The following is a 14464-nucleotide window of genomic DNA, read 5'->3' as shown; positions in this document are numbered from 1 at the left end:
TCGAATATTTCCTAAACTAAGCGTCGGAGCACATGGCCGTGGAGGAACTTTTGGTAGCTTTTGGCAAGGGCTATCGGATGAAATAATAAGAAAGGCCATCAGAGCGATATTGGATTAATGCGGGCTCATAAACGCACCTGAGAAGTGAAAATTGGTACCTTGCACGCAGGATGCAAGAAATGCTTGAGTGTTAACCATCATCGGTACCAAGTACCTAGGTTATATCGAGTGCGTAGATGGAAGTCGGTACCAAAGGGAAACCTTCCTAGGCTAGGTGCACGCAAGTGAGTATGGATCGATCAGTAGAAAGATGGGAAGCCCAAGGAAACCTTCCTAGGCTAGGTGCACGCAAGTGAGTATGGATCGATCAGTAGAAAGATGGGAAGCCATAGGAAACCTTCCTAGGCTAGGTGCACGCAAGTGAGTATGGATCGATCAGTAGAAAGATGGGAAGCCATAGGAAACCTTCCTAGGCTAGGTGCACGCAAGTGAGTATGGATCGATCAGTAGAAAGATGGGAAGCCATAGGAAACCTTCCTAGGCTAGGTGCACGCAAGGGAGTATTGATCGATCAGTAGAAAGATGGGAAGCCATAGGAAACCTTCCTAGGCTAGGTGCACGCAAGTGAGTATGGATCGATCAGTAGAAAGATGGGAAGCCATAGGAAACCTTCCTAGGCTAGGTGCACGCAAGTGAGTATGGATCGATCAGTAGAAAGATGGGAAGCCATAGGAAACCTTCCTAGGCTAGGTGCACGCAAGTGAGTATGGATCGATCAGTAGAAAGATGGGAAGCCCAAGGAAACCTTCCTAGGCTAGGTGCACGCAAGTGAGTATGGATCGATCAGTAGAAAGATGGGAAGCCATAGGAAACCTTCCTAGGCTAGGTGCACGCAAGTGAGTATGGATCGATCAGTAGAAAGATGGGAAGCCATAGGAAACCTTCCTAGGCTAGGTGCACGCAAGTGAGTATGGATCGATCAGTAGAAAGATGGGAAGCCATAGGAAACCTTCCTAGGCTAGGTGCACGCAAGTGAGTATGGATCGATCAGTAGAAAGATGGGAAGCCATAGGAAACCTTCCTAGGCTAGGTGCACGCAAGTGAGTATGGATCGATCAGTAGAAAGATGGGAAGCCATAGGAAACCTTCCTAGGCTAGGTGCACGCAAGTGAGTATGGATCGATCAGTAGAAAGATGGGAAGCCATAGGAAACCTTCCTAGGCTAGGTGCACGCAAGTGAGTATGGATCGATCAGTAGAAAGATGGGAAGCCATAGGAAACCTTCCTAGGCTAGGTGCACGCAAGTGAGTATGGATCGATCAGTAGAAAGATGGGAAGCCATAGGAAACCTTCCTAGGCTAGGTGCACGCAAGTGAGTATGGATCGATCAGTAGAAAGATGGGAAGCCATAGGAAACCTTCCTAGGCTAGGTGCACGCAAGTGAGTATGGATCGATCAGTAGAAAGATGGGAAGCCATAGGAAACCTTCCTAGGCTAGGTGCACGCAAGTGAGTATGGATCGATCAGTAGAAAGTGGGAAGCCCATTACCAGATGCCCTAGTGAAGACCGTAAACGAATATCATGAACCGATAAGGAGCACCAAATGCCCTAGTGAAGACCGTAAACGAATATCATGAACCGATAAGGAGCACCAAATGCCCTAGTGAAGACCGTAAACGAATATCATGAACCGATAAGGAGCACCAAATGCCCTAGTGAAGACCGTAAACGAATATCATGAACCGATAAGGAGCACCAAATGCCCTAGTGAAGACCGTAAACGAATATCATGAACCGAGAAGTAGCAACGAATGCCTGAAAAAGTACCAAGTCCACGGTATAGAGTAACGAGAGTTAACCGCCGTGATGTATGCAATGAGGGCAGCCATTGCATGGGTTCTGGACTTGGTTCGCGAATAACTTTTTTGCTAGACATCGGACAAAGTTGACGTGGAAGAACGAAATGTAGCATTTGGTGCCACCTATCCAAAACTTTTTCAAGATTGAAGATCCGATCGATACAGCCTGAGTTATAGGCAAAAGTTGGTGCAAAATTGAGCATTTTTAATGGTGAAAAATCGGTACTCCTCGAATAGCTCCTGTTGGAAGCATCGGACCACATGGTCGTGGAGGAACATATTGTAGCGCGCGGTGTCAAGTATCGACACCCAAAACCGCATGTCCGATGGACGGAAAATGACCAAGTTATAGTGAAAACTTGGTTGCACCAAATTCCCGAAGAAGTGCAACGAGAAGGTGAATGCGATGGTTGTTCGTCGAATAGCTCCGGCCAGAGACATGGTAGCGATTAGTGGTGCATGGAAGAAATCTAGCCACAAGTGCCATCTACCCATGGCCAGAAGAAAGTGTGGCCATATCTTGGATACCGGCGGAGCTATGGGGCAAATATGGGCCAAAAATGGTGCAAGTTGGACCAAAAATCCGAAAAAGTACCTAGGTAAATGCGATGGTTGTTCGTCGAATAGCTCCGGCCACAGACATGGTAGCGATTAGTGGTGCATGGAAGAAATCTAGCCACAAGTGCCATCTACCCATGGCCAGAAGAAAGTGTGGCCATATCTTGGATACCGGCGGAGCTATGGGGCAAATATGGGCCAAAAATGGTGAAGTTGGACCAAAAATCCGACCAAGTGCGCGAGACGCTTTCGTGAATAGCTCCGGCCACAGACATGGTAGCGATTAGTGGTGCATGGAAGAAATCTAGCCACAAGTGCCATCTACCCATGGCCAGAAGAAAGTGTGGCCATATCTTGGATACCGGCGGAGCTATGGGGCAAATATGGGCCAAAAATGGTGCAAGTTGGACCAAAAATCCGAAAAAGTACCTAGGTAAATGCGATGGTTGTTCGTCGAATAGCTCCGGCCACAGACATGGTAGCGATTAGTGGTGCATGGAAGAAATCTAGCCACAAGTGCCATCTACCCATGGCCAGAAGAAAGTGTGGCCATATCTTGGATACCGGCGGAGCTATGGGGCAAATATGGGCCAAAAATGGTGCAAGTTGGACCAAAAATCCGACCAAGTGCGCGAGGCGCTTTCGTGAATAGCTCCGGCCACAGACATGGTAGCGATTAGTGGTGCATGGAAGAAATCTAGCCACAAGTGCCATCTACCCATGGCCAGAAGAAAGTGTGGCCATATCTTGGATACCGGCGGAGCTATGGGGCAAATATGGGCCAAAAATGGTGCAAGTTGGACCAAAAATCCGACCAAGTGCGCGAGGCGCTTTCGTGAATAGCTCCGGCCAGAGACATGGTAGCGATTAGTAGTGCATGGAAGAAATCTAGCCACAAGTGCCATCTACCCATGGCCAGAAGAAAGTGTGGCCATATCTTGGATACCGGCGGAGCTATGGGGCAAATATGGGCCAAAAATGGTACAAGTTGGACCAAAAATCCGAAAAAGTACCTAGGTAAATGCGATGGTTGTTCGTCGAATAGCTCCGGCCAGAGACATGGTAGCGATTAGTGGTGCATGGAAGAAATCTAGCCACAAGTGCCATCTACCCATGGCCAGAACAAAGTGTGGCCATATCTTGGATACCGGCGGAGCTATGGGGCAAATACGGGCCAACAATGGTGCCAGGTGGACCAAAAATCCGACCAAGTGCGCGAGGCGCTTTCGTGAATAGCTCCGGCCACAGACATGGTAGCGATTAGTGGTGCATGGAAGAAATCTAGCCACAAGTGCCATCTACCCATGGCCAGAAGAAAGTGTGGCCATATCTTGGATACCGGCGGAGCTATGGGGCAAATATGGGCCAAAAATGGTGCAAGTTGGACCAAAAATCCGACCAAGTGCGCGAGGCGCTTTCGTGAATAGCTCCGGCCAGAGACATGGTAGCGATTAGTAGTGCATGGAAGAAATCTAGCCACAAGTGCCATCTACCCATGGCCAGAAGAAAGTGTGGCCATATCTTGGATACCGGCGGAGCTATGGGGCAAATACGGGCCAACAATGGTGCCAGGTGGACCAAAAATCCGACCAAGTGCGCGAGGCGCTTTCGTGAATAGCTCCGGCCACAGACATGGTAGCGATTAGTGGTGCATGGAAGAAATCTAGCCACAAGTGCCATCTACCCATGGCCAGAAGAAAGTGTGGCCATATCTTGGATACCGGCGGAGCTATGGGGCAAATATGGGCCAAAAATGGTGCAAGTTGGACCAAAAATCCGAAAAAGTACCTAGGTAAATGCGATGGTTGTTCGTCGAATAGCTCCGGCCACAGACATGGTAGCGATTAGTGGTGCATGGAAGAAATCTAGCCACAAGTGCCATCTACCCATGGCCAGAAGAAAGTGTGGCCATATCTTGGATACCGGCGGAGCTATGGGGCAAATATGGGCCAAAAATGGTGCAAGTTGGACCAAAAATCCGACCAAGTGCGCGAGGCGCTTTCGTGAATAGCTCCGGCCACAGACATGGTAGCGATTAGTGGTGCATGGAAGAAATCTAGCCACAAGTGCCATCTACCCATGGCCAGAAGAAAGTGTGGCCATATCTTGGATACCGGCGGAGCTATGGGGCAAATATGGGCCAAAAATGGTGCAAGTTGGACCAAAAATCCGACCAAGTGCGCGAGGCGCTTTCGTGAATAGCTCCGGCCAGAGACATGGTAGCGATTAGTAGTGCATGGAAGAAATCTAGCCACAAGTGCCATCTACCCATGGCCAGAAGAAAGTGTGGCCATATCTTGGATACCGGCGGAGCTATGGGGCAAATACGGGCCAACAATGGTGCCAGGTGGACCAAAAATCCGACCAAGTGCGCGAGGCGCTTTCGTGAATAGCTCCGGCCACAGACATGGTAGCGATTAGTGGTGCATGGAAGAAATCTAGCCACAAGTGCCATCTACCCATGGCCAGAAGAAAGTGTGGCCATATCTTGGATACCGGCGGAGCTATGGGGCAAATATGGGCCAAAAATGGTGCAAGTTGGACCAAAAATCCGAAAAAGTACCTAGGTAAATGCGATGGTTGTTCGTCGAATAGCTCCGGCCAGAGACATGGTAGCGATTAGTGGTGCATGGAAGAAATCTAGCCACAAGTGCCATCTACCCATGGCCAGAACAAAGTGTGGCCATATCTTGGATACCGGCGGAGCTATGGGGCAAATACGGGCCAACAATGGTGCCAGGTGGACCAAAAATCCGACCAAGTGCGCGAGGCGCTTTCGTGAATAGCTCCGGCCACAGACATGGTAGCGATTAGTGGTGCATGGAAGAAATCTAGCCACAAGTGCCATCTACCCATGGCCAGAAGAAAGTGTGGCCATATCTTGGATACCGGCGGAGCTATGGGGCAAATACGGGCCAACAATGGTGCCAGGTGGACCAAAAATCCGACCAAGTGCGCGAGGCGCTTTCGTGAATAGCTCCGGCCACAGACATGGTAGCGATTAGTGGTGCATGGAAGAAATCTAGCCACAAGTGCCATCTACCCATGGCCAGAAGAAAGTGTGGCCATATCTTGGATACCGGCGGAGCTATGGGGCAAATATGGGCCAAAAATGGTGCAAGTTGGACCAAAAATCCGAAAAAGTACCTAGGTAAATGCGATGGTTGTTCGTCGAATAGCTCCGGCCACAGACATGGTAGCGATTAGTGGTGCATGGAAGAAATCTAGCCACAAGTGCCATCTACCCATGGCCAGAAGAAAGTGTGGCCATATCTTGGATACCGGCGGAGCTATGGGGCAAATATGGGCCAAAAATGGTGCAAGTTGGACCAAAAATCCGACCAAGTGCGCGAGGCGCTTTCGTGAATAGCTCCGGCCACAGACATGGTAGCGATTAGTGGTGCATGGAAGAAATCTAGCCACAAGTGCCATCTACCCATGGCCAGAAGAAAGTGTGGCCATATCTTGGATACCGGCGGAGCTATGGGGCAAATATGGGCCAAAAATGGTGCAAGTTGGACCAAAAATCCGAAAAAGTACCTAGGTAAATGCGATGGTTGTTCGTCGAATAGCTCCGGCCACAGACATGGTAGCGATTAGTGGTGCATGGAAGAAATCTAGCCACAAGTGCCATCTACCCATGGCCAGAAGAAAGTGTGGCGCTATCTTGGATACCGGCGGAGCTATGGGGCAAATATGGGCCAAAAATGGTGAAGTTGGACCAAAAATCCGACCAAGTGCGCGAGGCGCTTTCGTGAATAGCTCCGGCCACAGACATGGTAGCGATTAGTGGTGCATGGAAGAAATCTAGCCACAAGTGCCATCTACCCATGGCCAGAAGAAAGTGTGGCGATATCTTGGATACCGGCGGAGCTATGGGGCAAATACGGGCCACAAATGGGTAAACTTGTACGGTCCAAAGCCAAGGGTAAATTTTTTTATTCCTCTAATAACTTCTACCACAGACATTGAATCGGTTCGTGATGTATGGATGAAATGTAGCAAACAGTTGGAACTACCCATAAAATCTTAAAGATTGACGATCCAATGCATAGAACCGGAGTAATGTGCGATACTTGGTGAAAAATCGAGTGAAAAATTAGCTATAAACTGTTTTTGGCCCATAACTCGAATACTAGACATCGGAAGGGGGGGTCGTAGAACGATTTTTTGTTGCCCTATCGATTCCCTATCGAACGAGCAAAAGTTGTTTTTTTGACCAAAAAGGACCCCTACTCTAGTAAAATTGGCCTGATTTTACTAGTCCCCGGTACCCGTACAGGCAAAATGAGCAAAATGCTCAAGTATGAATGGTTTTTGGCCCATAACTCGAATACTAGACGTCGCAGGGGGGTGTCATGGAACAATTTTTGGTAGCCCTTGAAATTATCTATCGAATGACATATACTTGATTTTTGGCCAAAAAGTTCCCTAGACTAGTAAAAATCGCATCATTTTACTAGAGTCGGGTACCCTGGACGAAAAACCGCTATAATTGCGGTTTTTGGCTAATAACTCGAATACTAGACGTCGCAGGGGGGTGTCGTGGAACAATTTTTGGTAGCCCTTGAAATTATCTATCGAATGACATATACTTGATTTTTGGCCAAAAAGTTCCCTAGACTAGTAAAAATCGCATCATTTTACTAGAGTCGGGTACCCTGGACGAAAAACCGCTATAATTGCGGTTTTTGGCTAATAACTCGAATACTAGACGTCGCAGGGGGGTGTCGTGGAACAATTTTTGGTAGCCCTTGAAATTATCTATCGAATGACATATACTTGATTTTTGGCCAAAAAGTTCCCTAGACTAGTAAAAATCGCATCATTTTACTAGAGTCGGGTACCCTGGACGAAAAACCGCTATAGTTGCGGTTTTTGGCTAATAACTCGAATACTAGGCGTCGGAGGGGGGTGCCGTAGAACAATTTTTGGTAGCCCTTGAAATTATCTATCGAATGACATATACTTGATTTTTTGACCAAAAAGTTCCTAGACTAGTAAAAATCGCATCATTTTACTAGAGTCGGGTACCCTGTACGAAAAACCGCTATAGTTGCGGTTTTTGGCCAATAACTCGAATACTAGACGTCGGAGGGGGGTGCCGTAGAACAATTTTTTGTAGCCCTTGAAATTATCTATCGAATGACATATACTTGATTTTTTGACCAAAAAGTTCCTAGACTAGTAAAAATCGCATCATTTTACTAGAGTCGGGTACCCTGTACGAAAAACCGCTATAGTTGCGGTTTTTGGCCAATAACTCGAATACTAGACGTCGGAGGGGGGTGCCGTAGAACAATTTTTTGTAGCCCTTGAAATTACCTTTCGAATGATATATAGTGGTTTTTTGGTCAAAAAGTGACCCCGAGACTAGTAACCCTCCATACACAAAACCGCCTAAAAAGTTTTGGTTTTGCAAAATTTTGAAAAGTGCGTCAAAAAAATTTTTTCAAAAAGTACCAAATCGTGATCAGAACTCACTATAGACCATAAAAAGTGAAATCCGATGGTCATTTGCAACACTTGGTCAATCGAGAAAAATTTCACTTTTTTACTAGAGTCGGGTACCCTGAACGAAAAATCGCTCAAGTAATGGTTTTTGGCCAATAACTCGAATACTAGACGTCGGAAGGGGGTGTCGTAGAACAATTTTTTGTAGCCCTTGAAATTACCTTTCGAATGATATATAGTGGTTTTTTGGTCAAACAGTGACCCCGAGACTAGTAACCCTCCATACACAAAACCGCCTACAAAAACTTTGTTTTGAAAAATTTTGAAAAGTTCAAAAAAATTTTTTTTTCAAAAACTACTAAAACGTGATAAGAACTTACTATAGACCATGAAAAGTGATATCCGATGATAATTTGCAAAAGTTGGTAACTAGTAAAAAATTTCACTTTTTTACTAGAGTCGGTGCAACGAGAAAAAAAAAGTCCGTGATGGAGAAAAATGGCACGTTTTCCACGCCTGTACGCTTTCGTTTTCTATATAGGGGGTAGGTGAGCCAGAAGCATGAATTTGACTGAGTACGTATCTTTATGAATTGGGCCCTTCTAAATCGATTGAGACTACCCCCAGGACGATCGGACGACTGCTTCTGGCTCAAAATGTGGTTTTTAGATTTTGATCGTCAATTATGAGAGAAAAAATCGATTAGAAGTAAAGATACGAAATGCTTGGTCTAAGTTGGGAAACGACTTCGGATATTTGTTGGACGTTGTCGTAGAAGGTCCGAGGACCAAGGAAAAGTGATTTCCAAGTGGATTTATGCACTATTAGTCGATGGTAAGATGTGAAATTAGTAGAACTTACCATACAGTTTGCGAAGTTGAAGCAATCGGTTGGTGAATATGGTACTGTCTGTCCAATTTGGTGGTTCGGAATGAGTGAAACGATGTTGATGATGGATAGACGTTCCGATTGCCCCCGATCGGGGAACATATAGTGGTCTTTAAGGTCCAAGTACCTATGTTTTGGTAAGCAGAACTGAGAGTTAAAGGATGAAAGTCGGCCATTCCTAATATCATCCTATCGGTGGTTCGCGAGTTGTTTGAGGACCGGAGCAGCTCGCGATGAAAAGGTCCTAGGGTATTGGTTATCCATCCAAGGAAGAGTAAATGCGATCCTACATTTGTGTCGTTGGCCGTTCTACCGGTATCGCCTATCGATGAGATATCGACGGGCATGCCTTACTCGAAAGTTGAATTCTAGGATCGATGGTCAAACAGACCTATGAGCGATAAACCAAACTGAACACGTATTGATGTCGGCTTTTCCTATCATTTGATGCCGCAGGTTGTTTAGGGACCGGAGCAACTTGCGGCCGAGACGGTCCCCGGGGGTTTCTTTCTCCAAGGAGTGGAAACTATTAAGCAAGAGTTGTAGCAAGATACGATCCTCTGATGTGTCGTTGGCCGTTCATGCGGTATCGCCTGTCGATGAGATATCGATGGGCATGCCTTACTCTACCGACCTTCTAATTGAGAGTATTAATCAGGGATCGATGGTCAAACAGACCAATGAGCGATAAACCAAACTGAACACGTATTGATGTCGGCTTTTCCTATCATTTGATGCCGCAGGTTGTTTAGGGACCGGAGCAGCTTGCGGCCGAGACGGTCCCCGGGGGTTTCTTTCTCCAAGGAGAAGAAACGATTAAGCAAAAGTTGTAGCAAGATACGATCCTCTGATGTGTCGTTGGCCGTTCAAGCGGTATCGCCTGTCGATGAGATATCGATGGGCATGCCTTACTCTCCCGACTGGATTACTGAGAGTTTAATCAGGGATCGATGGTCAAACAGACCAATGAGCGATAAACCAAACTGAACACGTATTGATGTCGGCATTTCCTATCATTTGTCGCAGGTTGTTTAGGGACCGGAGCAGCTTGCGACCGAGACGGTCCCCGGGGGTTTCTTTCTCTAAGGAGTGGAAACGATTAAGCAAAAGTCGTAGCAATAATCGATCACCTGATGTGTCGTTGGCCGTTCTTGCGGTATCGCCTGTCGATGAGATATCGATGGGCATGCCTTACTCTCCTGACTGTTTAATTGAGAGTTATAATCAGGGATCGATGGTCAAAAAGACCTATGAGCGATAAACCAAACTGAACACGTGTTGATGTCGGCATTTCCTATCATTTGTCGCAGGTTGTTTAGGGACCGGAGCAGCTTGCGACCGAGACGGTCCCTTCCCGAAAGATGGTGAACCGAGTCGTCTGGCGTAAAAACCGGACGACTCGAAAGGGCTTGACCCTTTCAAGTGAGCGATAATCACATTCTACGCTCAGTTCGACAGCTACAAGGCAATCACTCGCTATGTTCAGAGCTAATACATGCAACATGCCGGCATTGTTTCCACCGACGCATGGATTCAAGACTGGTGCACTTATTAGTTAAACCGTTCGCCTCCGGGTGTTTCGAGTTCAAGTCTGGATGAGGATTGATCTTGCTGGTAATAGCTTGAGCCCCTGAATAAGGGGTCGAAGCGTACATCTTGAGACCATGTACAACATATTACCAAATCGGCACCATGGGTTCGGGTGCAAGTGATGTAACCGTGAAAGATGTTGAGCAGCCCAACATCGGTTTACACACGCATAATAGGAAGGCAGCGCTGTCGACTGGTCAGTCGTGTAAGAAGTGTGCATTATCGATCACAAATATATTGGTGATCTGTAGGTTGCGCATACACCATGCCCGGTGTAAAGTGCCGTGGTCCCCCCCGGGGGGCTGCATCAAACCGTTCGCCACGCGAACTACCCAATGGAACGAACTCTATGCATTTAATAAGAAGAAGAGATGATAATGAAACACGGTCGATTTAAGAGTTGAAAACGTTGAAATACCTATAAGCAAGTCTTAAGTTGGTGGTGACCGTTACGCCCCAACAAATTGGTGCCTTACCCTACACCAAAGAGCCATTCAACATGGTTCAAGTGAGCGATAATCACGCTCTACGCTCAGTATGACAGCTGCAAGGCAATCACTCGCTAAGTTCAGAGCTAATACATGCAACACGCCGGCATTGTTTCCACCGACGCATGGATTCAAGACTGGTGCACTTATTAGTTAAACCGTTCGCCTCCAGGTGTTTCGAGTTCAAGTCTGGATGAGGATTGTTCTTGCTGGTAATAGCTTGAGCCCCTGAATAAGGGGCCGAAGCGTACATCTTGAGAGTAAATGTACAACATATTACCAAATCGGCACCGTGGGTTCTGGTGCAAGTGATGTAACCATGAAAGATGTTGAGCAGCCCAACATCGGTTTACACACGCATAAGGGGTTTATTGTTATCTGTAGGTTGCGCATACACCATACCCGGTGTAAAGTGCCGTGGTCCCCCAGGGGGCTGCATCAAAACGTTCGCCATGCGAACTACCCAATGGAACGAACTCGATGTATTGAAAGAGATGAACAATTAATAGCGAGAATAGGGGCCCGGAAGCAATTCCGCGGCCCTACGGTCGATTCAAGAGTTGAAACGTTGTACAATCGTGGATAGCACCTAGTGCTAATATGGTGAGAGATAATGTGTGAGGAAATTTAGTTTCCTAAAGTTTAGTTAGTGGTTTCCGTTGTGCCCTAACAAACTTAAAGTTGGTGGTGACCGTTACACCCCAACAAATTGGTGCCTTACCCAACACCAAAGAGCCATTCCATATGGTTCTAGAGAGAGAGAGTTGTGTGGAAATTTATTTCCCACTAAGCGAGTGTGTGTCTGTAGTGGAACGAATTCTGGTTGATCCTACCAGTAATATACGCTTGTCTCAAAGGTTAAGCCATGCATGTCTAAGTACAAACATAAATGAATGTGAAACCGCATAAGGCTCAGTATAACAGCTATAATTCACAAGATCATCCTACCACTAGTTACTTGGATAACTGTGGAAAATCCAGAGCTAATACATGCAACATGCCGGGACTGTTGCCCTCGCGGGTAGCTGAACTGGTGCACTTATTAGTTAAACCAATCGCCTCCGGGCGGCTTGAGTTGAAGTCTGGATAAGGACGCAGATCGTATGGTCGCTTGTCGACTGACGACAGATCTTTCAAATGTCTGCCCTATCAACTATTGATGGTAGTGTAGAGGACTACCATGGTTGCGACGGGTAACGGGGAATCAGGGTTCGATTCCGGAGAGGGAGCCTGAGAAATGGCTACCACATCCAAGGAAGGCAGCAGGCGCGTAAATTACCCAATCCCAGTACGGGGAGGTAGTGACGAGAAATAACAATATGGACCTCTCTAACGATGGTCCATAATTGGAATGAGTTGAGTATAAATCCTTCAACAAGGATCAAGTGGAGGGCAAGTCTGGTGCCAGCAGCCGCGGTAATTCCAGCTCCACTAGCGTATATTAAAGTTGTTGCGGTTAAAACGTTCGAAGTTGATTGCCCGTCCAGACACGTGACCGCCACGGGCGCCCGGTTACACGCCGGGGCCGTTCGTGCGCGCGCTCACGGCTGCGACTCACAATGGTGTACTTGGGCGTTACTCTGTGAACGAGTACCGTGCTACCGGTTAACTCCGGCACGGGCTCCTCATGGTGCTCAAGATACTCACATTTACCTTGAACAAATTAGAGTGCTCAAAGCAGGCTAAGACAAAGCGTCCGGCCCCCCCGTGGGGTTGGCGTTGGCCGAGAATAATCTTGCATGGAATAATGGAATATGACCTCGGTTTATACGATTTCGTTGGTTTGTCAGAAACCTAGAGGTAATGATTAACAGAAGTAGTTGGGGGCATTGGTATTACGGCGCGAGAGGTGAAATTCGTAGACCGTCGTAGGACCAACTGAAGCGAAAGCGTTTGCCATGGATGCTTTCTTTAATCAAGAACGAAAGTTAGAGGATCGAAGGCGATTAGATACCGCCCTAGTTCTAACCGTAAACGATGCCAATTAGCAATTGGGAGACGCTACCCCTATTCGGTGCTCTCAGTCGCTTCCGGGAAACCAAAATCGGGTTCCGGGGGAAGTATGGTTGCAAAGTTGAAACTTAAAGGAATTGACGGAAGGGCACCACAAGAAGTGGAGCTTGCGGCTTAATTTGACTCAACACGGGAAAATTTACCAGGTCCAAACTTATCGAGGTAAGACAGATTGATAGCTCTTTCTCAAATTTAAGGGTAGTGGTGCATGGCCGTTCTTAGTTCGTGGAATGATTTGTCTGGTTAATTCCGATAACGAACGTGACTCAAACATGCTAACTAGAACGCTGTCAGCAGTGCGCCTCCGGGCGCACCTGACGTTACAGCCGGGCGGCGCCTTCACGGGCGGTCGTCGGCTACGTTTGCCCTGCTTAGCGGGACAACTTGTGTTTAGCAAGCTGAGAATGAGCGATAACAGGTCCGTGATGCCCTTAGATGTTCTGGGCTGCACGCGTGCTACAATGTGGGTCGCAGCGTGTTCTCGCCAATAGGCGCCCCCATTCCGAGAGGAACGGGAAATCACTAAAATGCCCATCTAGTCGGGATTGGGGACTGCAACGGTCCCCATGAACCTGGAATTTCTAGTAAGCACTAGTCATTAGCTAGTGCTGATTACGTCCCTGCCCTTTGTACACACCGCCCGTCGCTACTACCGATGGATTATTTAGTGAGGTTTCTGGAGGCTTACCTTCCGCGGTTCCTTCGTGAGCTGCAGCTGGCATGGCTGAAGTTGACCGAACTTGATGATTTAGAGGAAGTAAAAGTCGTAACAAGGTTTCCGTAGGTGAACCTGCGGAAGGATCATTACTGATGATCGTCCGCGAGTGACCAACCATGGGCTGCCTTCGGTGTAGCTCGGTCGCTCGCTTGCTATGTGTCAGAATTTGTTGAAAGCCAACTCGTTCGTTGTACACTTTGATGGGTGACCATCACTGTGTCTCCGTGCCGAGCTAGATCTCCCCTAGCCGTAAGGCACTTGAACGCCCCTTCGACGACGAGTTGCATGTGTGTGGTATGTGTCAGAATCTGGTGAAGCTTTCTGCATGTGATGTGCCTTGTGTGGATCCGTGGCCATTGCATTGTGTCTGGTGTGTAGGTACCCAGACACTTAGAACGCTTGCGCGGAAAGCAAACTCGATCGTTGTACACTTTGATGGGCAACCATCACTGTGTCTCCGTGCCGTGCTAGATCTCCCCTAGCCGTAAGGCACTTTGAACGCCCCTTCGACGACGAGTTACAAGAGTGTGGTATGTGTCATAATCTGGTGAAGCTTTCTGCATGTGATGTGCCTTGTGTGGATCCGTGGCCATTGCATTGTGTCTGGTGTGTAGGTACCCAGACACTTAAGCAAACTCGATCGTTGTACACTTTGATGGGCGAGCATCACTGTGTATCCGTGCCGTGTAAGAGCTCCCCTGGCCATCAGGCACTTGAAAGGTCCTTCGACGACGAGTTACAATAGTGGTGTGTTAGATACGTCAGATTACGGTGTCTACTAGTGTGCAATACGTATCCGGCTACGGCACGGAACGAACGGGAACTGTGGTGCAGACAAACAAGAGTTAAGCCTATTAGTCATTAACTCTAAGGACGGGGCCATGGGGCGGTACAC

The 14464-nt window shown here is 47.5% G+C and overlaps 1 long non-coding RNA gene across 1 annotated transcript in view; it reads left to right on the top strand.

Moving 5' to 3' along the window:
* The first annotated feature begins 14387 nt into the window (after positions 1-14387).
* Positions 14388-14464, top strand: part of LOC125773257 (uncharacterized) — a 729-nt gene continuing 652 nt past the window's right edge. Inside the window, exon 1 of the long non-coding RNA XR_007419990.1 lies at positions 14388-14464. This exon is cut by the window's right edge and continues 83 nt beyond it. This is a non-coding gene — a long non-coding RNA (uncharacterized LOC125773257).

The sequence above is a fragment of the Anopheles funestus genome (assembly GCF_943734845.2).
Source record: "Anopheles funestus chromosome X unlocalized genomic scaffold, idAnoFuneDA-416_04 X_unloc_26, whole genome shotgun sequence".
In the NCBI taxonomy this organism is placed as follows: Eukaryota; Metazoa; Arthropoda; class Insecta; order Diptera; family Culicidae; genus Anopheles; species Anopheles funestus.
Note: the sequence above shows the minus strand (reverse complement) of the source record. Positions and strands in the feature narration are given on the sequence as shown.